At 41.3% G+C, this 24,170-nt stretch overlaps 1 protein-coding gene across 2 annotated transcripts in view; it reads left to right on the forward strand.

The window, feature by feature from the left end:
• PTPRK (protein tyrosine phosphatase receptor type K) overlaps positions 1-24,170 on the forward strand; it is a gene marked incomplete at its 5' end in the record, with an annotated part of 400,356 nt that overhangs the window by 63,771 nt on the left and 312,415 nt on the right. The window lies entirely within an intron of this gene.

Here is a 24,170-nt window from a genome sequence, read left to right on the forward strand (position 1 = left end):
ACATGACTAAGTAGTGGGGCTTTTAAAGAGCATTGACAACAGCAAAATCTGCATTGCCTAGGCAGTCTGTGCTGCTTTTGACTTTGCAAACCAAAGCTGTTGCCTTTTTCCGTAGGCTCTTGGCACATCCCAAGGTTTGAGCGGTGTGAGGTGGCTGTGTGTGCAGTGCCTGCAGTGACCCTGCTCCGCTCCTTGGTCTGCTGGGTCAGGCGCCTGGCTGGAAAATTCCAGAGTGCAGAACTGGATCAAAGGGGAGGGGGGAGGAAAACCCCAAAGCCTGAAGTTGAACTCCTTCAGTGATAGAATGCTGTGAATGTGATAAGCTTGCGAGTGAAAATACTGTGAGCTGGCAAAGCCTTGTTCTGACCTGGCTCCCCACTGCTGAGCTGGTGCTCACACAGGTAGCTGCAGAGGTGTGGGTTTGTGGAGGGGGTTGTGTGTCAAGCTGCTGAACACTTGCTTTCTGTCTTTTTTTTTGGTCATTGCTAAGAATATTATGAATGGTTGCTAAGAGCTACCAGGAAAAAAAAAAAAGCCCTGTAACAATTCCAGGTCAAATAGACTTGAAAGAAGACTGCTGGCTGTGGTGCAGGGCTGGACTGACAATGGTGGGGTAAGGCAGCATAAAGCCAGCTTACAAAACACGTGGGTTGCTCTATATGTGCTGAATAGCTTCTTACTGAGTCATAGGTTGCAACCCAGGCTGTGCCATGCGCATAAACCCTCTTTCTCCCTTTGGCCAGTTTATCACAGAGCTGACACAACATGACTCTTTCAACATAGCTTCCAGTCAATTATTTTGAGGCCTTGGAGACAGCCAATATCAAGAGATACTGATAAGAGTGCAGGCTTTGCAGAAATGTTAATGATAGAGAGGAGTGCATTTATATCTCTCCAGGCAGCCTGGCTCCTTGAACCGCTGCTGTCCCGTGCTACTTGGAAGGAGAAAATGACCTTCAGATTTCAGTATCTGTCAACAACCTCCAGCTCTTTTTTTTTTAAGGAAGAAATTAGGGTTGATGTTTTAGTGGTTTTGCATGTTCTAAAGTTTTCCCTTTTGGAACAGGAGTACCTACCAATAGCACTGGAGGTGAGAATTGATATTTCTTTATGTTATGAAGAAGTTGCGTGTCTCTACCCTTAAAAGATTGTGGTGGCCATTTTCAGTGGCATTAATAGCTTAGTTGGGGGAAAAAAAAAGCAGTATGTAATGTTACAGGCTAAAAAAGATGATACATGTAGCTGCACACCATGAATAAGCGTGGCAGAAAAACGTCAGTGTAGCAGGAAGCAATGAATTACTGGTTCACCAACTAAAATCAAAAGTTTGTGTATGTGAGAGAGCAGCCCTGCACTGATGAGCTGAAACTGTTGTAAATATAGTTAGTCATATGAAAATCTGTGGAAGAAAATACCTAGTAAGTCAAACTTTTGGACTTCACATAAGTGAAAAGCAGCATTTGCATATTGTGAAACAGGGATAAAGTTGAAAAACATTCACTTATATGGAAAGTAAGCAGGTGTATTCAAGAAGAATTTTGTGGAAGGTGATGAACTTTTGATATGAATGCAGAGAATGGTGCCAGGATGAAGCAGTTTGGCAGAGCTGCAGTAGGAATCTGTTGCGATTCCAGGTGTTCATTTCCATTTGTGAGCCTCTTTGTATGGCTGGTGATTTACACTGCAGTGAATGCTCCTCACGTTTTACACTTATGTTATAGGTGATGCTGTTGTATGATCATTTAACTCTCTCTTCTCTTTTTGGAACCAGATTGTGTGAGGTAAGGCAGCCTCATATTCCAACAGCAATATACCAGATGTTAAAAACCCGGAGTGAGCTCAGCTATAACGTAGCAGCTTGCCATGCTGAGCTGGTTATCGTTTCAGAATGTTACTTAAATCTCTGTAGGCTACCTCTTGTAGTCTTCTTCATGGCTTAATGTGAAGCTTTACCATTTGGTTCCTTCACTTCTATGAAGTAAGTCTGGTCTACTTGGAGTCTGAATGGGTGAGGAAAGGATTCTTTATTGAAGAAGATCAGAACAACCTAGTGGAAGGGAATTTAACTGTATTTAGAAAAGTTTAGTCACATAACTATAAAGACAGATGTGGTGGACCTTGATTAGCGACTAATATCCTAATTGAATTAGTTGAATATTTGAAGAATGTTTTGACATAGAGCAAAGTTTAAATAAAATAAAAATCGTTTTGTTGTGTGGGTTTTTTTTTTAAATCTCTGTCCTTCAAGTGATGTGGCTATCAAAATACTTCAGCTTTCTGAAATTTGATTATCTGCTGTAAAAGTGGTCTTCACTTTGAAACAATCTTCTGAGAGACATGTAGTGACTGTAGGTTGGACAAGAGACTATCATCAGTGCAGACTCCACTTCAATAACTGTTTCTTAGGTGCTGTAGTTCTAGACATGTTATTTAAGAAATATTAGAATAGACATGGAAAGGGAATTTTTTAAACCCCTGGTGAAGTCCAAAAATTATATGCTTCAAATTTTTCTGTTGTCAACAGGGCATTATTAATCTCTTAATTGAATTCTTCACTGTAAGGAGCTGTCAATCATATCCTGCTCTGCCTTCCCCCCCTTCCTCACATGAGTAAATGCTTATTTTGAGGCATAGTTTACCTTTTAAAATGCAAATATCTTTTTAAGGTGCCTAGGTACACCTTTATTTTTCTGTGCTTGGTCTGTTGTATGGTGACTCTTTGGATTAATTTTACATTTTCATCAAGTTGTCGTTCGTTAGAATCTTTTTTCCTCTTTTAATTTCATGACATGTACCAGCAGGGCTGGATTTGGGAATCTCTGACTGCTGCCAGTAGAAGCAGCAGCTTGACTATCACTGTTTAATTCCTTCCCAGGGCATTTCAGATGGGTTAATTTTGCCTTTGGGGTTGGATACAATGAGAATTTTCTAACCAGTTTTAGAACTGGTTGGAGCAGTAGCGTAGATCACTCTTTTCTTCAAATAGTACTGGTTTGTCTGACCTGTTTTCTGTTGAAACAGCTCAGTAAAATGCCCCCAGCCTGCAGTGTTAATCCACTGTTTATTGCTCTTCAAACACATTAGGAATTTCTTGTTCTGCTTAGTGCTGTTCCTATACAACGTGAGATTTAGGATCGCTTTGCGTTTATTTCTCCTGGTTTCAGTAGGGAATGTTGTTCTCAAGCTCGCCTTCTTAAAGGTCAAAATGATTTGTAGGTGTGAGCACAAATTTCAGAGTGGTAATTTGGGAAACAAATGTAGAAGATGTCTGTTTGATGCATTTGTCTGCTACTAAATTTAGTTTGCGTTGCCTTGAATTGCGTATAAATTTAGGTCAGACCTGCAAAACTGTTCTGACAAAGGGTTTGTTCATAAATCTGGTATTTAACTGATAGCACAGTACTCTGTGCAGGGAGGTCAGGCTTCGCTTCTCTCCACTGTCATCGTTGCTAATGTACATCTGGCCGGTTTTCTCTGTTATGTTGGCCTTTTGCTCCGATGAGGCTCATTTTTTTCTGGAGTGGCAAACTGTGACAGAATGTTTTACGACTTGGAGTGGAATGTTTTAAGTTCGGGTCTCCTGTTGATGGGGGGAGGATAATTACCAGGAAGTCCTCGTGGCAAGGAAGCATCCTGACTTTTGGTTGAGGCTTTCTCTCAATTCCTGCTCTAGGAAAAACAAACCCCCAAAAAGTCACTGTGACTGGGAACGGTTTTTGCTGGGCTCTGATGTAAACCTGTTGCTGTTTGCTGACCTTACGGTTGCAGCTTAAGCACTTGAAAGGATGTCTTATCTTGATAGAAGTGTTTAACATACTGCATCCCAACTGAACTCTTTTTTGCTTGCTTGCTTCAGTTTCCAATAGAAGCTGTTCCAGCCATTTTCCAGACGTGCTGACAGCTCTCCACTACAGTTCTTTCCACGCAGATGACTAATACGGGGTAATGCCCTTTGGAGTGTCTTGCAGCAGACGTGGTGCAGCGTGCCCCGAGCCTGAGGAGCATCACTGGTCAGCATCATCTCATCCAGGAGCTGTGCTGACCCAGCACCGTGCTCAGACCAGGCTAATGTGATTTCTCTCCAAGCAGGGCTTTTGAGTTTAGGCTGGCAACCACGGTAGCACAGTCACGAAGCTTTCGGGCAGCTGGGAGTGCTGGCAGGGCAGACTCTCATCTGCTGTGGGGCTGGGGCAGAGTGAGTCCCAGCCTGCCCAGCGTGGATGTGCTGGCTGTGTTTAGCAAGCCTGACAAATCGCTGCTGTCCCCAGCCTGATGTTCTGTGGCTGCGCCGAGTGGCAGAAGCTGGAGAGGAGCCTGCGAGGGAGCATTAGGGCTGTGGGCATGTGGCTGAAGTGACAGCAGCGGTTTCGTCCCTCTAATAGGTAGATAACGAGGACCCCCACCTGCTTTTGGAGAAGCAGGGATTAATTGTGTGTGTGTTCCTTAGGAGGCAGTAACTGGAACACTTACTTGATGGGAAGACAGCTTTTTGTACAGGAAAAGGGAATCTTTTATGTTTGTGCTCGTTAGAGGAAGATTTCGCTGTTCTTTCTGGACTTGGCTTTGTTTCTTCAAAGAAACTGTGCAGATTTCAGTAATTAGTGGGATTTGCCCATGATGTGAGAGTAGAGCATTTTCAGGTAACGGTGACAAGCCTCTACCTACATGTGCATTTTAATAATTAAGAGGCGTAATTAGGCTCAGTGTTCTTTACTCCGTTTAGCCAAGTTCTGGCCTCAGAAACCAAAATGATGAGGCTGGTAAGACTGGTTCCTTAAACACTGAGTGTCAAAGAGAAAAAATGTACCAAGTCATGGCTACTGTTCCTTTACTGGGCACGTTTATTCAAACTCTTTACCTGGCTAACTTATAGAACACAATTGTACACCCCCCGCCCATCCCCTCCCCCAAGCAATACCAAGAAACCCCACTTTACTTCAAACTCAAAAGCTTTTAAACTTTTTCCCAATTGTAGAATGGCTACAATGGAGTTACCAAGAGGCTGAAGTTGCTTTTCATTGCAGGACAAAGCAGAAAAAACATCTTTTGCAGAGGGGAGAGAAAGATCAGTAAATACTTTCTATAGTTCAGAAAAAGTCTTAAAAACATTGTGTGGATAAGAACTCATTTTTTTGTCATATGACAACTCCTTGCTCGTTGCTTTTGTTAGCAGTGAGGCAGTGTATCTCCACTTCTGGGCAAAGTCTATACTAACCTTTTATTCAAAAGCTAATGCCAGCTGCAAATACCTTCTAGGATGAGAATTCAAGTTTCTGGGTGCCCATGTTCTGCTTTTAGGGCAGGATAAATCCTAGGTGTTCTTTATTTTGTATTTTTTGCCTTTCATTTGCTGCTGGTTAAAAGAATAAATTATAGAAGGATAGTTAAAATTCTTAGCATACAGACAATAAGGTGGAAGACAATCACAAGTGCTGTGTTTGGAAGAAAGTCCAATTGGAGAAATCTGTAAAGGGGACATGTAGCTAGCAAAGCTCTTTGGTCCCTTGTCAGCTCACTTATGATGGAAGAGAGATTGTGGGACTTTGCTGGAAAGTACTGGTTACTCCCTCATGCTTTGCTTCCCTTTCAAATTTGTGCTTATGTGTGTCTGCTTAGTCAGCAAGAAGGAAGAGCTAATTGAAGAGTGAGTTGGGTTTGAGTCCTTTAATGACCAGTCAGTTGTTTTGACTTACTAACCAAAAGAGTTGGTGGTGAAGTAGGTGGTTATATTGATGCTCCTGTCTGTGGTGGAAGCTGCATGTTCTCACTTTCTTCCAGGAAGTTTTTATCCTTGTGACACAATATCCAAGCGTTGTAAGCACCTAGAATATATAAATAAATTTAATATAGTTCCATAAAAATATAAATGAAAAAAGAAAAGTCCTGCTTTTCTATCAGTTTAAAGCTGACTGTCTGCTGTTCTTTTCTCAGCTAGCAAATTGTGACACTAGAGTATGTGAGTGATGCATAGCTGAAAGTGTGGCAGTGACCAGCATGGCTGGAAATGTGGTGTTCTGACACACTCCAGAGAAACTGATTAGTAACAGCAGTGGCCCAGCAAGGCGCCCTTGCAGTGGTTAAAGGCAACAAACCTCATGATGTATCATGGGCTTGGAGATGAAGTGTGAGACAAAACTCTTGACTGTTTAAGAATTGTTAACCCACCCTATTTTATAGCTTCTTCAGAAAGCAGATACTGCCTACCAGTGCCTTGAGAGAGATTTTGGAAGCAAATGCCTCTGTAAGAATGACTTGGGGGGTTTTTTTAAGCACAATGCTGTGTTGTTGAAGATGGACAGCTGTGGTACAGGTTGTGCTTAACAGAAGCTGGAACTGTTCCAGTTTTTACTGTACTTGGTTCCCATGAAAATGAAACGGAGTAAGAAGAACTGGAGCAGAGTACTTTGCTAGGATGGTGAAAACTTCTAAGCCTGTCATTGTAAAGCCCAGTTAAGAGTAATCCTCTCTTGCACCAAAGGAGTAGCTGCTCCTGTCTCTGTAGCACAGTAAGGGGAGCAGGGGAATGCTGAGCGGTGGCGTTTGTCCGGGGTACAAAACGTGTCATTGCCACCTTTGCCCTGGGTGTATTCTGGTTTATTGAGTATATTTCTTGTAAATGCAGTACTTTAAACAATTCTAATACTATGTATTTGATTAAGAGTGCGGAGTTTCTACAGCTGTTTGATCACGTTTCTATTGGGAGGGTGTATGAAGTATGTTTTCTATTGGAACGGTACTTGAACACGTCTCTGTGTGAATGAATTGGCCTGAGCTTGACTAAAGCTGTGTATTACTTGGGTAATTGGTGTCTTTAGGCGCTGAATGACTTAAGATTTGCTCCCTGAATTGGAAGGTTGACGTTTTATCGTGATAATTTGTCATGAAGTAATTAGCAACAGTGATTCTAACTAGAAATATTCTATATTGATTTTTCCAAGCATGATTTGTATTGATGGCTTATGTAAAAAGAACTTAGTATAAAGGTCTTTTTTTAAATTTTGGTTTTTTTTTTCTTAGAAAAAAATAGAATAACATCTAATGCTTACCCCTTGCTATCCTTCTCTTGCAGAATTCAGTACTTATTTTTAATCTTCCCTGTCTCCTTTCATCCTATCCATTTAAAGTAAGATGCTGGTGATAAAGAGCACCTCCCCTCCTACCCGTTCCTTTCTATTTTTAAACAGCCTGAGTTGAAGATGGCTGCTGCATTAGAAGCATTAATAAGTGTGTAAATAACCCCTCTGTGCATAACATCTCGACACAAAAAGAAATCTGTGTTAAAAAGTTCTGGTAAATTTAGCATCAGTCTGCACTCCTGTTTTTCTACACAGTTTAATCCTGAGGAACAGCTAAGGCTTACTTCACATTGCTTTTACGTATTTCAGACGCAGCTGATGAGAGGACTCTGTGGCAGAGTTTTGTCCTAGGGCAGAACTGTGTCACTCCAGTGCTGCTCCTCAGCTTCTTGCTGCTCTTGAACTGACACTTTCTTCCTCGTTGAGTTCTTCATGTCAGCAGCAATGTTCAGTGCTCCCTCCCATAGGCCAAGCAGTATATTTGTCCAAAATTCTGACTACTTTCTGTCAGCTAGTTGTTTGCAGACTAGAGCACCGGTGTTTGTGCTTTGTTAAAATATGAGAGCATTTAATTTTCATGATGAAATAACACTGGAGTGTCATCTGCTAAAAGGTCTAAACCGGAGGTGTTTCTGTAGTTGCCTCAGACAGTGACCACTGCACTGTAATTCAATGATGTTTTGGGTAACAGTGAGGTGGCGGTTTTGGGGGCTTACATAGTTACTGGCCAGCTGGAAGAATTTATCTGTCACTGCTTACTGTGTGGGCTTTGACAATGATGTCATTTGCAATTCCTAAGTGACAGGTTCTAGAACAGATTTCTGCCTTTCCATTAGGCATCTGATACTCGTCTTGTCTGATCTAGTGTTTAAAAGTGCTTAAAACAATAAACTGACCATAAGCTTTTAACTGGTAACTTGCAGGTTGAATAGAAAAATCAGAAACTAAAGATCCTAGGGTTTTTTTTTTCCCTGGAAATAGTACAAAATGAAGTCTGTTTTGAGTCTTTAAAGAATAAAAAAAGTAAGTTCATCCTCCTCCTCTTCAAGGTCCACAGCAACAAATATGAATTTCCTCTTCAGAGGAAAGAAAGATGAAACTGAAGCAATTAGTCTAACATCTGAATCCGGTAACAGGAGGTTTAAAGGTGACCTGAAAATGTTGATTGAATAAACATAATCTTAATTCATTTATGGCTGTATAATTTAAAACCAACTCAAATTAGATCCTCCTCTGCTTACTTTTCTGAAATTGGAGTTGCAAATTCCTGGTTTGCTAGACTTAAAACCAGCAAAGCAATAAATGACTGGATCAAAGGATGAAGATGTTTGCTTGTTCCCAAGGGCAAGAAAACACAAAATTTTGAAGCCTCATCAGAGCAGCATTGATAATGACACCTGTTTGGCCTGAGGAAAAAAATGTCCTTAGTTCCTGCTCTTGTCTCCTGCCATCCTGTCTTTCAATATTTCTGAAAAATATGATTGGATTCTGTTGTGTAGAGTTAGCATGTTGTTTTACTTTTCCTCTGTACAACGTACAAATATAATGCTTTTCATGAAACCCACTGTGTCCTAGTCGTGCTATTCCTGCTACAGCAAAGGAGTGGTGGGCATTTGGTGGGAGCTTAACTTCTGGTGGTTGCTATTTGCTGTTTGATTCCAAGTCGGTGAAGGCACATGCACTCTTGTTTTTAATATTAATAATTACATAAATACAACGTGGTGAGTAGTCACTTGTCTTGAATAATATTTGAGAACACTTATCTTGCCTAATGTGTTTCTTTACAGGGTATGACGATGGTTTGGGGTACATGTGCCTTTTTCTAACTGAATGCTGAAGGAATTAAAATACTTTCTGGCAGTCAGTCTCCTTCATTTTATGTTCCCTGCTAGCTAACAAATTAACACTCTTTATTTCTAGCATGTTTCCTCGTTGGGATTTTCTGGGGTTTGTGCTTGTGGGCTGAATGAGTAATATGGAGTAAGTTCAAGTAGATGGATTAGGAGGGAGAGAGCAAAATGCTTCCGGTGATCAACTTTCAAATTCCATTACTGCTGCTGTTGATGAATGGACAGAACCCAGGCTGTGGTAGTTTTGGAAGTGAAGCTTCTTGCCTTAGCCTGTGACTGCTCTGGGTCGAAGCCTGGCTTCTGCAAGGCTGCTGCTTGCCATACCTGCCTGCAGACGTGCCAGCCCCTGCGCTCTGCTGGAACCCATCCGGGTCCCGTGTGCTGCTTCCTTGCACCACAGGTCTCCGTGCCCGGCACACAGACAGTTTGTGGAGCATCATGAAGTAGCGAGGCAGAGAAAAACCTGGCTCCAGAGTGGTGTCTTACCCTCTTCTAGTGAGCTGCCTCTGACAAACAGCAGCGTGACGCAGAGCTGGCAATGAGCAAAAAAAAAAGGAGGCTGGATACCAAAACAGGTCTGGGTACAATAAGTCAGCTGAGCTTTCAATCTCTGCGACTAATTTAGCAAATGCGTATTCAAAGTGAGCAAATGGCAGAGCAGAGTGACTCAGCGGTGGCAGCTGGGGTAGAGCTGCCATCTGTAGTCTGAAACGACACTCATGGTAGCGCGGAGTGGCGTGACAGCTCACTACATGTAAGGTAGGTGGGCCCGGAGTGATACGTGATATTCAGGCTGTGGAGTAGCAGCACTCAAGAGCAGATGTCCAGAAAGTATGAGTGATCCCTGGGTAGATCCAGGATTGCTGCTGTGTAGATTGTTACTGGGATTTTTGGGCTTGGGGGAAGAGTGTTGCGTCCAACTTCTATCAGATGGCCGTGGTAAGTCAGAGACCTACTGAGAGTGATGCTGAGAGAGAACAGATGTGGATTGTTTTGGTAGAGCTCGTTTTTGGAAAGGTTCTGCTACCAAGTTGCAAAAGCATTACTAGAGATGGAAAATATGCCAGCTGCAGTGGAGTGTGCTGTAACTGCCAGTGTGCAATCCCGGGTTCCCACAGGACTAGAAAAGGATTGAGATTAGGTACCCAGGCAGATGTCATCAGCGTAGATAACTGTACTGTATGGATTGAAGGATAACACTGATTGGAACTTTGGGAATGTGGAATGCTTGTACTCATACTGACTCTTAAAGTCTGTTCCATTGAGTTGTTCTCATGGACAGCGAAAACAGTGGCTGGTTGCAAGAGCCTTGCACAATAAACAGACCGCTTAGGGGCTATTCTGGGTAGGCTTGTTAGTAGATTGTCTTTTAAACAGGAAGACGTGGCATCATCCACCAATGTTTTCTACTGTGTGTTTGCAAAATAGAGTGTCAAACTGAGACCCTAAGAACAAAGCCAGTGCTAAAAACTAGCTCCCACTTTGTTGGCTAGTCCACAAGATGGATTATTAGAGTATCCTGCAGCAAATTCTGAGCAGGGATTTACTTCTATAAAATATAATTAATCTTTATCCTAATTGGAGGTGATTATTTCTGTTGCCAGAAGGTGGTTGTTCACCTTAATGAGAGGGCTGTGGTCAAGCAAGAAACAGAGCTAATGGGATCAGAATGATGTTGATATGGCTAAACTTTCCCCTGCCCCCCTGCAGCATACATCCCTACCTGGGTTGCAGAATGGAAGGCTGTCTCTTAGAGCTTGCATTTGTACTGCAGTGATGTCTGTGGAGTTAACGCTAGATAAAACTAATTTGGGCTGGAAAATTAGTGTTTTCCCCTGTAACTGGACTACAGCAAGAGCAGGACTAAGGTGTAATGGTGTGTGGGTGCCACAGTCATTGTTACACAGAAGACCCCATTGACCATCCGAGGACAGACTGATCACTGTTGAATTACTTGTACCTTCCCTGACATCTGTTGTGTGGGTGCTAAATGCACATACACATTACAAGGAGTTGTCTTGTTTGAGAAGGTGCTGGTAATGTCTCTTTGGTCAGTGAAAAACATGCTGGCAAAGTTGGTCTTTTCCAGTCCTCCTTGCTCTGTAGCTGGTGGGAGATACAAGTGGTAAAAGACTATAGAATAATGCTGTTGGCTTCTCAGTTTGGCTCTGAGTTTTGAGGTAACACGAGCGCTGCTTCGTGGATCCAGAGATGGTATCGGGGCAGCTATACTGAAAACCTCTCTTTAAAGAACACTTGCAGTTTGCAGTTTGTTAGCTACCTACAACACTCATGCCTTTGCCAGGTCAGCTACTCTGACTTAAGCAGACGATGTTGGCAGCTGGGATGACTGGGACCATGTGTGAATTTTTTTCTCCTCTTTTTTCCTTTTTTTTTTCTCATTGTAGACCTATGAGCAGCTGAGAGCAGGAAACCTGGCCAACCAAATGGTTTCTTACCCATACTCCACACTCCATCCTTTCTTATCTTGCTGTACACACATCTGCTTTATTCTACCAATGGACTCTTGTAAACTCCTCCTTTGGTTGTTTTTTTTTGGTGCTTGTTTGACATCCTCAGTCTCCCCCCGTCCCCGAGTTGTTTTAACCAGCTGAACCAGAGGAAAGCAAATCCAACAACAACAAAGGAATAGGTTTCTGCCAGTTGCTGCCACAAGTTCTGTTCAGTTGATTTGGCTGCCTTTCCTTAAGTGGGCATAAACAGTGAATGGTTACATAAATAAGTTTGTTCTGTGAAAGTGGGGAGAGAGGAAGTGAAAGTGGAAGGCAGCCAAAGTGATGGGCTGTAAAGAGAGTCTTTTCAGCAGGACATGAATAGATAAAAGTGGGAGAAGATGTGTTTGTCAAGGGGCAGAGAGGAGATGCCGGAGTGATTGGGTTAAGGGGAGATGAAAGCTGGAAGAGAGTTACAGAGAAAGTGTGTCCTGGAGAAGCATTTTAGTTGCCCTTCAAAAATCAGGCATAGCTGGAGTGAAGGACCCAGGAATAGGCTTGAATGCAGATGTGAGTGATGGATGATGGTATCTGTAATGCATGAGGTGCTGACCTGATATCATGATTTGAGTGGAAGATTACAAGGGTGGCTGTAATTGTCTTAGCACTGCTCATGCTAGCCAAATGCTGCCTAAAAGCAGGCTGAGGTTTGGTTTAGAAGACCACTTTAGATCCAGCAGTATGACAAAGTCAATGCCACAGAGAAGATGTTTGCAGATGAGGATACCCAAAGATGAGATGCAGGCAAGACCTGGAGTCCATCCTTATCCCTTTGAAGAACATGCAAATAGTCAGATTTACATGGACCAGGAGGGGACAGAACCTCAGTGTGCTGGTGTGTGGTAGGAATTTACACTTCAACTTAAACCAGCAATTCTTAATGGCCTATACCTGTAACTTATTGTTCCTTATGAGGTCATGATTGACCTACTTGATAGGGGTGGTGTGAACAACACATTCCTCTCATTTCACTGTCTTGTACTTTTGTGGGGTAGGCTGTAATAGTGCAAAAGGTGGTGGGGGGAAGCATTGGGTCACACCTTGAGGTTGTTACTTTATTACAAATTATGCATATTCCTCTGGTCCTAAAGTGTTCAATTTGAAATCAGCAAAATTTTATTATACTTGTGGCTTTATTCATTGCATCCAGATTATGTGTTGGTTATTAAATATTGATTTTTATACTGTATTCAACATTTTTATGCTTTTCTTGGCGTTTGCTCTTTATGAAATATTTTCTTTGGGCTGTATTGCTTTGCATTATGTTCCATATTAACTTAAAAATGGTGACTTGGTAGTAGTGCAGAGCCAATTTTAGCTTTCTTTAAGTTATAGTACAGAAAAAAATAAGAACCAGAGAAGAATGCTTCTTTTGTGGTGAGATTGGTTTGGTTTTCTTTGTGGTTTTGGGAATGTGTTTGGGTTTGGTTTGGGGTTTTTAAAAACTATATATTGTGACAAGTAACACGAGCATCAGGACTCACATTGCTGCCTTTAAAAAAAACCCCAACAAAGCAAACAAATAAAACAAACCCCAAACATGAAACTCTTCAGCTGTTTCCTCCTTCCACCAGTTTTTCATTGTCAGATGAGTTACAGGATGAATTTTAACTGATACATTTTAAAAGCTTGTCCAGCCTCTCTTCCCTTTTACTGGCAAACTGCCCCTTTTCAGGCAGTGCCATACCAACAAGTGAATGCTCTGTCATATGCACATTTATGTGAACACACTAGTGAAGGATGCCTGGGAAGATCTTGTGAAAACATGGGCATGTAATATTTGCCCAAGTTCAATTTGACTGTGTTAATTCCTTGTCTAGCTTGAAAATAAGACGCTAGTGCAAGAGTGAAGTGTGGGACTTCTTTCTTCCCATCTTCTTCTCCCCCCCCACCCCCAGGAATGGGGAGTACAGAACGTACTCTAATCCTTTGAAGAATGAATCATAAAATGCAGCATGTTTTCCGCAGTCTGTTTTGATTGCAGCCTCAGCTATCAAGCTTTCAAGCGCTGTTTAAGGAAGAAAGTTACTAGGGGGGTTACACGTAAGTGGTTGGCAATTGCTGAGAGAGCTGCTGCAGGTACACGTTTTAACGTGACTCTGTGACGTGGGGAGGACAGGTACATCCTTAGCTCCTTCTCAGAGCTGTGTGTAGCCATTTCCTCGCAGAGACCCACACTCCCTTCCCTGCAGTGGGAATTACTCTGACTAACAGAGCCCAGTGGTGATTTCATGTTGTAGCAGAGGGGAGCCGGATGGGGTGTCCCAGCACAGTCCTGCATCCACTGGGCTGCTTAGAACAAGGTATAGTCCTGGTGTGATTCCTTCAGACTTGTTCACTACTGATTTGTGTTGTAGTCCTGTTACTGCATCTCGTTCTCTTCCATTTGGTATAATATCCCTCCCTCTCTCCCTCCTTAATTCTTAGTCTCCCATTTTTGCCCTCTGAGGTAGTTGAACCTCATCATGACATCAGAGAGTCAGTTGCCACTTTTTGTTGTATGTCTTACCCAATATTATGTGTTTGGTCCAAAGACTGATAGAGCTCAGTATCCTTTCCCCAAATGCCCTGATTTTATACTTTCTCCTAGTCACTGGCCAGTCTGTAGGTATGCTTCCCTAAAATTCTGCCTTAATGGCATGTGGTCTTCTCAACCCAAATGTGGTGCTCAGTTAGTGTAGCTCAGCTGATCCCAGTGATTCTGTCCCTCCTCTCTTCCCCTGAAGTTTCGTAGCATCCTGTGGCAAGGAGTCCCACAGCATAACACTGTGGGGTTTTAATTTGAACCTGCCACCCCGTAGCTGTATCCCTGTAAAGTCTTCAGACACTTGATCTCTATTCTCTTCATGTCACTAAGGGTGCACCTGTCCTATTTCCTGTGTCACCTCTGGCTGAAAATTCCAAGCCTTTGAAGTTATACCTAATACTTCAAGCATCCTGTGATCATCTTTATTGGATGTTCTCTAAGTCTTTTCAATTTCTGCTATAACCCCTAGGAGATGGAAAACCAGAACCACATATAATGTCTGGATGCGGCTTATAATGTTGCACAGACACGTTTGATATTCTTTCATAAATTTCTTTCCTTATAACTTAGAACTCTTTAAATTGCCTTTTAAATGCTGTTTAGTGTCAAGCTGATGTTTTCATGAAAATATCTAGTTCAGACTTGAAATCTTAAGGCTGAGTGGTAAATATCTGCTGAGAGACTGTTATTGGTGCCCTGTCAGCGCCTACCACAGCAGCTTCCAGACACAGTTTTTCTTGTACTTGACTTTTTTTACTACCTAACAAAAGATGAAGGGATAGATTTTCACTGAAATTGTAAGGTTGTACGAATCATGTTTCTCTGTTCCCCTTACTGTGCTTGGGGCAGTATGCCTACAGGACATGGACAGATTGGCTCCAAAACGCTACAACTTCACTGCAGAATCTAAAGTAGAACGCGTCTAACCTTCAGGTTAGTTCACAAAGCCACCCCAGTGAGAGTATTTCTCCATTTACCAAGTGGAGGGATTAAATACAACTTGAATCCAAAACATATACTACAGCTAAGTATTCTTGTAATAGTTAGGTCTATTGAAATTAAAGTGCAGATTTGCAGATAAAAATGTAAGTTTGGAGTCCTTGAGTTCAGTTCCCTGGGGAGTCACAAAATAACATTTTCTCTGTTAAATTGTAGTAGAAATACAATTCTGACTGTAAATGTTTCTACCCTAAAACAGTGATTTCTTGCTAGAGCTTTACATGCCTATTGCAATTTGTCTGGAGAGGGTATTTTGTAGTGCATAAGTAAAGCTAAGTTTGATGTCATATTATAAGTGTTTTCCAAAATGATGTGATGACTTGTGTTTGTTCAGAGGTCTTTTTTGAGAGAGAAGATACTCATATGTCTACATGCACAATTTCCATGTTAAATCAGTTAAATAGCAGTGATTTACCCAAGGAAGGGGAAGAAAGTGGGTTGTTAACGTCATCTTTTTCTGTACGTGTGCTCTAACAGTGTTAAATAGCTTTGCTGACAGATTTAAACTTTCCTAATTAAATCTACCTAAAATATTTTCCTATTAGTCTGTGAATTATCTTGATAAATCTTAACTTTGCTGAAGAATGAAGTAACAACTAACACAAAGTAGCATGTGAAATGAATCATCCATTTGACGTTCCTTTGATTCCATAGGGCACCTTTCATGGAAGACTTAGATTTGCAAGGCTAAAGAGGAAAGGTAAAAGACACATCAGAAAGAGAGCTCTCTATTTACGTATGTTTGCTTCTCTCCACTTGTTTAAAATGAGAAGTTTTTATATCATTCTAGTTTTTATCTCAGATATTCTCTGATGCTTTATAGTCCCATGTTTAAACATGATATTGCAGAAGGCAATGTTTTACTTAGCTTTCTGATTTGAATATCAGGTGTTAAAATTTGTAAGGATGTGCAGAGCTTCATTTGGATACCAGGAAAAATATGAAGTATTCGTGACAAAAGTTTAAGGTGAGACAGTATTTTAATAGGAGATTTGGACAGGAGGAGAACCCAGGGAAGGACGTGCTGCATAGTCTAACCTCAGATCCCAGGGAGATGGAGAAACAGCTCTTCCTTGAAACCATTTCTAGGCACATGAAGGATAGCAGCAAATACTATCTGCCTAGAAATCAGTGAGGCTTTTCACACTCTCTCCCGTGCAACAAACCCCAAACCCAAACCTGTGACTGCCTCGGCTCTGGCACAGGTTGCCTGGGGAGGTTGTGGAATCTCCATCCCTCATACTAAACTGTATGGACGTGGTCTTGGGAAACCATCTGTAGGTGGCTCTGCTTCAGCAGCAGGGTTGGATCAGATAATCTCGAGAGGTCCTTTCCAAATTCAGCTATTCTCTCTGATTCTGTAGATTGGGGGCCAGTACATCTGAAATCTGTTAGATGTTGGTCTGTGTCTGAGCAGATCTTTCTCTAAATTGGGGAGCATGACTGTTTCCTATGGGTAAAGAAACATTCACTGTGTTTTGAAAATAGATTTACATCATTCTTCTTCCTAGCCTTCCTTTTGTGATAATTCTGCTGGATTGCATGGAAAGATATGCCAAATACTAAAATGCTTATGACTATTTTCTTACTATAAAATGTGAAACTGGAGCAGTAACTGCATGTCTGATAGAAAAAGATTTGGCTCGTAGTTTCTAAGTGCTTCTGTGAAGATACATTTTTGATCTCCATATTGCATGTTGCCTCTCATCCACGTGCCTGGGTTCTGTGATTCACCACTAGCTTAATTCTTCACGTACCTTGATCTTCTTTCTTGCAAGATCCCTTCAGAGCAGTTCTTGTCATCTTCCTGTGACTCTTGATTTATACCATGACCCAACTCTTCAATCATCTTTCCACCTTCTTAGACTTATCTCCTTCTGTGGCTTCACAAACGACCTTTTCTAACAGCTTTTGTCATTTTCAACATCAGAGCTTTTTCCATTTCCTTGCCTTTAATTTGATCTTCCTTTTTACATGACCCTTTAAAAATTTATGCATGGTCTTAGGCTCACCTCCCCCTAGGAAGTCCTGAGCTTTCCTGTTGGCCAGATTCCTTTTGAGCTCTTCGCTCCCCTGTTCTTTGAGTCCCTTTCACAGTTTAATCTGCATAATTTACTCTTCCCTCATTTCCTCATTTGCTTGTCTGGCTTCTGCACTGATGCTGTGGTAACTTGTGATGGTTTGCAGTATTGAAATGCGACCCCTTTTTATTTTTGAATGGTTATTCCTGCTGTCTAACTGGAAACCTCCTGCTTTCATCTCTTGAACAAAATTTTGATACTTGATAGCAAAGGAAATTTATTTTTTGAGCAAACTTGAAATACCCTGGTTTTTCCCATCACCTTGTTTTATGGTTAAATTGTGGAAGTTGTGATCGGGTGGCTAGTGTAGTTAGTGTCTGCTTTTATGGTTGAATTGCTGGAGGGATTAATAGAGAAAAGTTTAGCTATAAACTTTTTACTTCTAATTCCTTGTTTCAGCTTTTTTCTTTTTTTTTTCTTTTTTTCCTTTTTATTTTTTGAGAGTAGGTTTCAAAATAACCCAGCACTCTGAATCTATAGAAGACTTTGTGATTTAATGTAATGGTTGTAGGGCTGTCTTCATTCAGCACTCCTACTGAGTTTAATCGCATTCTTATCCATTAACTTTTAACAGCATATTGTGAGAACATTTAGGAGAAATGCCAGAGACTGTGATATCTACATAAGATTTTCTATAAATAAGCACTAACTGTCTTGGAAAAAGGTGTTGTTCTCAGAAGCACTATGGTAAGGCCATATATCCATAAATAATCAAAGTGATTAAGTGATTAATTTCATTTTGGAGCTCACCATTATGTCCTTGGAGTCACAGAATTTGCTTGCTGGTCTTGTAGTTACTATTGGTATAGTCATGAAAATATTTATTAATCTCAGCTACATGATTCCACATCCCTCCCCCCCTACCCCCCCATCCCCAGTTATTTGTATTCAAATGCTATAAACTCCTTGTCACCAGTGCAATTGGTCAGAAGTCTGCTCAGTGCACCAGAGGAATACCAAAGCTTGCAGTCTATCAGTTGAAATATGAAACAGCTTTAGTGTTTTGTGGCTGTTGACACTTGCGTGTTAATGAAGATCTGTTCAGAATTCCATGAACCTGTTGAATCTCTTCATGGTTTCAGCAATATCTTGTCAGCTGAAATGGAAATTGTCTCAGTAGCTTCAGTTTATAATAAAGGGATCTGCATATGGAGGGCTGTTTGCTCTCTGCCTTGCCCATGAGGGCAACATGAAAAAGATATTAAGCAACCGTGCTTCTTGAGAGCTACCTGTTGTTTTCTCTCCAGTAAAGAACAGGAAACCTCCCTCTCCTGGGAGAACAGGGGGAAATGTAAAGACACTTCTGTTTAGATTAGGTTTTGCTTGGTTTGGAAACCAAAGGTCGGGTAGTGTAATAGAGACTGATCTTCCCCCCTTCCCCTTCATTTCATCTCTTTCCTTTTTCCATCCTGTTTGCTGTTGCCTGTTGACTGTCAATATAAAGCTTTTTTGAAATCGGTGTTGAAGAAGCCTTTTCCAGGCCTGGTAAAGAGGGAAGGAAGCTAATTTTATAGAAAAAAAATCTAATAAATGGCATGGCCAGGTAGACCACAACTAGTTATGAATCTCCATGCTCTCCCAAAATTCAGGGTTAGGATCTTTCCCTGGAGGTTACAGGAAAAGATGTCTACATGAGGCTTCCTGCATTCTTGGTCACTTGTACCTAAACATTTTCAAGTTCCCATCTTTCTTTTCTATAAGAAGCTCTTATGTTTTATTAATAAATCTGAAAGACAGATACAAGACGAAAACCAAATGTACACAGATCAGACTTGATTATGATCTGTTTAGCAGCATTTTTTTTTTTAAATACTGCTTAAGGATTGTTTTTTTAATGTCACAGTGATTTAAAGCACGTAGTGATTTAGGAGTGGTTTTATCCCCTTTTCTGAAACGTTTACATTTAGAGTGATATTTAGATTCTTTGACTGTTCTGACAGCACCAACAAAAGCCCTACCATGAAAATAAAATAACGCTAACTTAGGAATAATTGGCTGTGTTTCCTATTAAGCTGTTGGTGTTTACACTCCATTGGCGCTTTTGGATGAGACTTGGAGTTCCATGTTCCAGTAAATAACCTGAGAGAATGATTAAAACCTCCTGATAGTGGGAACAAGGCTAGAAAATTTTGAAAAGGCATTTGTTGGTAATTGAGTTTACTTGACTTTCATTGCTCTTAACTGTAAACAGTTGTGTTTTGCATAATGAATTCTGGTACTACAAACTAAGATACCACTACAAAGAAGATAAATAATTCTCAGTATTTAGTATGACTTCTTCCTCTAGTGAAGGAAAATGTGTCCTTTTCCTCAAGTGCTGCAGTTTCCATGTGCGTGGGGTTTCTTTTATTTAAAAATTAAACAGTGCCTCTTACCTGATTTTTTAGATGTCATAGGTTAATTAAGGTTATTTCAGAGTTACATTTCAGTAGGTAATACTCAACATAAGCATTTTAACGTTAAGTCATTAAAATTTATTCTCCAACTGCATTAACAGCAATTCATAGTATATTCTTAATAGGTGTCTGAATGATTTGCAATCAATGTGTTTTTAAAATGCTCGTAACAGAAATAAAGTAGTTCCTTTAGAAGATGCAAACATCCTGTGCTTGGAGGCATGCTGTGGTAGCAATAGGGAAATTAATGTGGTAGGTGGGCGATTTTAAAAAGCAGAACCTGTTCCTGGATATATGACTGACAAAAGACCTGCTATGGCACCTTTATACTCTTCAAGCTTTGAATTCACCAATCAGTGTGAGGAGAAAAATTACATTTTCACAGGACTTTTACCTGACATCCCAGATAAACATAATTTTGCACTTGGTTCTTAACCATGGAGCCATCTAGTTTGATAGATTTAAAGCTAGTCATTATGCTTTTACAGCAGGTGGTGGAGAAAAATAAAAGCATGCTGTTGAATTAAAGGAAGGGATTGTTCCAACCAGTCATTTGAGCTGGATGAGAAAAGAGCACTAGTTTCCTGGCATGACACCTTTGTCTGTATAATCCCCGGAGGAACTGAGTGCTATGTGGAAGGGAAAAGTTATGATGACCCAAGTTTGTTGTGTACCTGTAGCACAACTCTTGCATTAGTTCCCCCCCCTCCCCGTATTTGTGACCTGCTTGTTCTTAGTGGATGAATTTCTGGGTTTATAACCAGCTCCTTAAGGTTGAGAGGCATAAAATTTAAGACATTACTAGTGTATTTTGCCCAGCACCAGAAGCAGTCACGTGTGAGAACAGGTCTTGGCAGTAAGTTGTGAAGTTCTTTTCTTTCAGCTGTTCTATACATGCCATCCATGGCTGAAAAAGAATGATCCTTTGTGATGCTGATAGGTTACAGAATTGGGTAATGAAGAACACTTCTGAAATCAGTTTGTTTCAAAAACCTACTCGGGTACTCCAGCTTCCTTTCTCTCTACCCTGGCCCCAAACCCAGAAGATGCAGTTTTCTCATTGTTTTTATTAGTTTCTGAAACTTAGTGCCAGATTTTGGTGAGAATGTGCTCTAGGGTTCTGGTGGACGGACATTTTTATGAGAGGAGACTTCTTAAAAAGTGCTTCATCCCTTCTGTTGTGTATAGTTTGTTATACTGTTTTTTTTTCTTTATTTTTAGTTCTATGGGTAGTGTGACATAAAGAAATATATTTTTTGTTAGAATATATTTCTATTCTTTCTATTCTTTGTTAGATGTAGATAAGTGAGTATCAGCTCTTGCCTTCTACTACACCTGATTATGAAACTCATAGAATCATAGAATGGTCTGGGTTGGAAGGGACCCCAAGGATCATAGAGCTCCAACCCCCCTGCTACAGGCAGGGACACCAACCTCCAGGCCTGGAGCTACACAAGGCTGCCCAGGGCCCCATCCAACCTGGCCTTGAACACCTCCAGGGACGGGGAATCCACCACCTCTCTGGGCAGCCTGTTCCAGCCCCTCACCACTCTTTCTGTAAAAAACTTCCCCCTAATATCTAATAGTCAGTAGATCTCCAGTATAGCATCCCTATAATGCCATTCATAGTAGATGTTATGGGTATCTTTAATGTGGGATTGGTGTGTAGCTAACTGTTTCTATTCTAAATAGTGTGACCTGATCTCTAGAAGTGTCGTGAGAACACTGGAGTTGTTAAAGATGATTAGTTGAAAATATGAATCGAGATTTCCTTTCTTCCCTGAGCTAACGAGCTGGGAGGCCACTGTAAAGTTGTAGTGGCCATCCATTTATCAGTGGGAGTTACTGACACATGCTTCTCTTGGTCTCTAAGCCTCTTTAGTACCCCAGAGTTACCAAAATAGCACTCATGCAGTTGGCTGTTAGAACAGGAGAGAGGCAAATTTTCTCCTGTTTTAGGTCATGAGGAGTAGTCCGTAGGGGATTTAAAATGATGAAGTTGTCACATGGTGTTATAGGGGCTGAATCTCTGCAGCACTGGCTTCTACTGTACTTGCCTTGAGAAGGTCAGGGTGTGTTGGTAAGAGGGGCTGGTGTGCTCCAGGAGAGGAAGCCATTGACTGAGGCAGTTGTTTCAGGGTGGATTTTGTAGTGGGTAGATAATCTGTCCTGATAAACTTTGTTCCTGTGGGTGGGATAAACGGGCTCTTGCTTGTTGTGAGGGTGCAGGCGTGGTGTGCTGTGCCCAGGGGGGGTGGGTGTGGGTGTATTAACAGGCGTGATGTGCTGTGTATCAACCGGCGCGTTGTTATTGCCAATCAGAACCCTGATAACTGGAATTAATAGTGGGCACAAAGACGAGCAATTAAGGACATTCATCTTCCAAATGAGTCTACAAGATTCATTGGTAGTTTAAATTTATATACTGAGGGCACTTAAACCATTAAAAAGGGTAATGGGCGCCCTGCAGGCGTGTGCTTCACAGCCATATGTCATTTGGGTGCTGGGACAGCAGACAGTGATAACTTCCCTTTAAGGGAAACTGCTATTCATTTATCAATTAAATGTCAAAGGAAATGTACATTTTTGCTGTAGAGTGATCATAGTGTAGTGTATTGTAAGTTAAATCAAACACTGAGATTTATATTCTCAGCCTTTCTGGCTTTATCATGATAGATGTTAATTGGAAAAGTCTCTAGGTGGTAACAGGGCATAGGAGTTGGGACTTTTCATGGCATAAATGTCTCTTTGACACACAGATATTTTTCTTCTTGTTCCTTGCAGCCTTTGACAGTGACACTGATGCAGTAACCAACTCAGCAAAGAGTACAGAATGTTGGGGCTGCTCTGTTGCTGTGCTTACGTTGTCACGGGATCGCATCTGAGAAGGTTTTGCTAAGGTGGAGCTGAATATGACGTTCTAAGGTTTTATGGTACAAGGATTTAGCAGAAATCTTGCTACAGTGTAGTGTAGAGTTTTTTTTCTCTCCTGGTGGTGTCCTTGCCTGCCAGGTGGGTCTGGAAGTACCTGGGAATGAGTATTTCTCAATGTTTTTGACAAAGTAGAATTAGCTAAAGGTGGTTTCTGTCATTTATTCAAAGTGACAGATACTTCTGCAGAACTGTGGGAATTGTCTGGGTTGTCTCTGATTGAAGGTGAAGCATAATCTCAGTTTGGGGCACAGTCTAGATTTGCTGATGGAATTTAGTACAAGGGACTTCCCCAAATAGGAGTGCTGTTTTTACAGACTCTGCCCGTGATGTGATGTTGGAATACTCCATTCTGGGCAAGTAAAGAATATTTTTATCTTTAATTTGATGAGATACATGCCCATTCCTCCTTTCCTTATTGTCTGGTCTGTTCTAGTGCCAGGCCATGTATGTCTTGTCCAGAAGACAGAAATGAGCACAGACTCTAGTTCTTCATGGTCCTCAATCTCTGCTTCCTCACCCACAAGCTTGTTCTCTGAGGTGTCACATGGGCTGGGGAGAGCCTGGCAGGCATAGGGGGGGCATTCATGGCAGTGTCAGTGACTCATCTTACAGTGACACTGGAATCTACCATAATAAAGCTTTATTGGTTTTGGTTTTGGGACTTGCACTACTTTTCCCATATTTTAAATTGAAAAAGTCAGAAACTGAAGTAAACACAACTGGTCCTGTTAGGCTAGAAATGTTGTTTTAACAGGAGAAATTTTTTTTGTAAAGACATTTGTTAATTGGATTGATGTGCCTGGATTGATATGCCCTAACTACTGATGACAGGGCGAAGAGGATGCAAGAAGTCTCTCTCCTGACTCCCATGAATTGCTTACTCTAATTCTTGAGTTCTCATCCAACTTCTTTTCTGGATTAAAATATACTGCCTAAATAATGATGAATGAAACGTGTCTTCTCTCTCTCCTGGTCTTGCCTTTTATTTTTGAGCAGGAGGAGCAAACTGTAGGACTGTGTGCCATGAATGGAGATGACAGATGCTGCAGTGTTGTGTGTGTGGCACCTGTATTCTCTTGTGTTTATGCCCTACTTTTTTCTTCTACCAGGCTCTTTTGATTCATTGGTTTCTTCTTTTGCAAACCTTGATCTCTTTCTGTGATCATCGTGTTTACTTCTCTCTTTTTCCCAGCCTACATCATGGCCTTGTGTGAAGAATTTCATAAAAAACTTTCCGAAGGACACAGGGCAGGCATTACTGTGTTACACAGGAGTTACGGGCTGGTTTAGGGTTTTTGTCTTTTTTTTTCTTTTCCTTTCTTTTTTCCTTCCCCACATTTCACATGTTTTACATTCCTTCCCTTTCTCCCTCTCACTTTTCACAACTTCCACTGTAAGGTTTTCATATCATAGAAGCATAGGATGGTTCGGGCTGGAAGGGACATTAAAGATCATCAAGCTCCAACCCCCTGCTATGGGCATTATTTGTGCAGCCTCTAAAAAGCGCCTTTAATTTGTGCTCTGTTATGTGGGACTGATTTAATGAAGCAGGAGTATCCAATTCATTCCACAGCAATCATTTCATTTCTACGCAATTTTAATTACTTTGTCTGAGACTTTTTGTTGTGGGCCCAGTATTGATCCTCGTTGTCAGCATCTGGACTACTTATGCTTTCAATGCAATGGAGATGTTGACTTACACCCTTAGTTTTTGGGGCCAGTCTGTTATTTTCTGCATCCCCCTGGGTTTAGATAGTGTGTTGCTTTTGGTCATGTGGACACTGGGACTGGTTT

Source organism: Gallinula chloropus (genome assembly GCF_964237585.1).
Source record: "Gallinula chloropus genome assembly, chromosome: 3".
Taxonomy (NCBI): Eukaryota; Metazoa; Chordata; class Aves; order Gruiformes; family Rallidae; genus Gallinula; species Gallinula chloropus.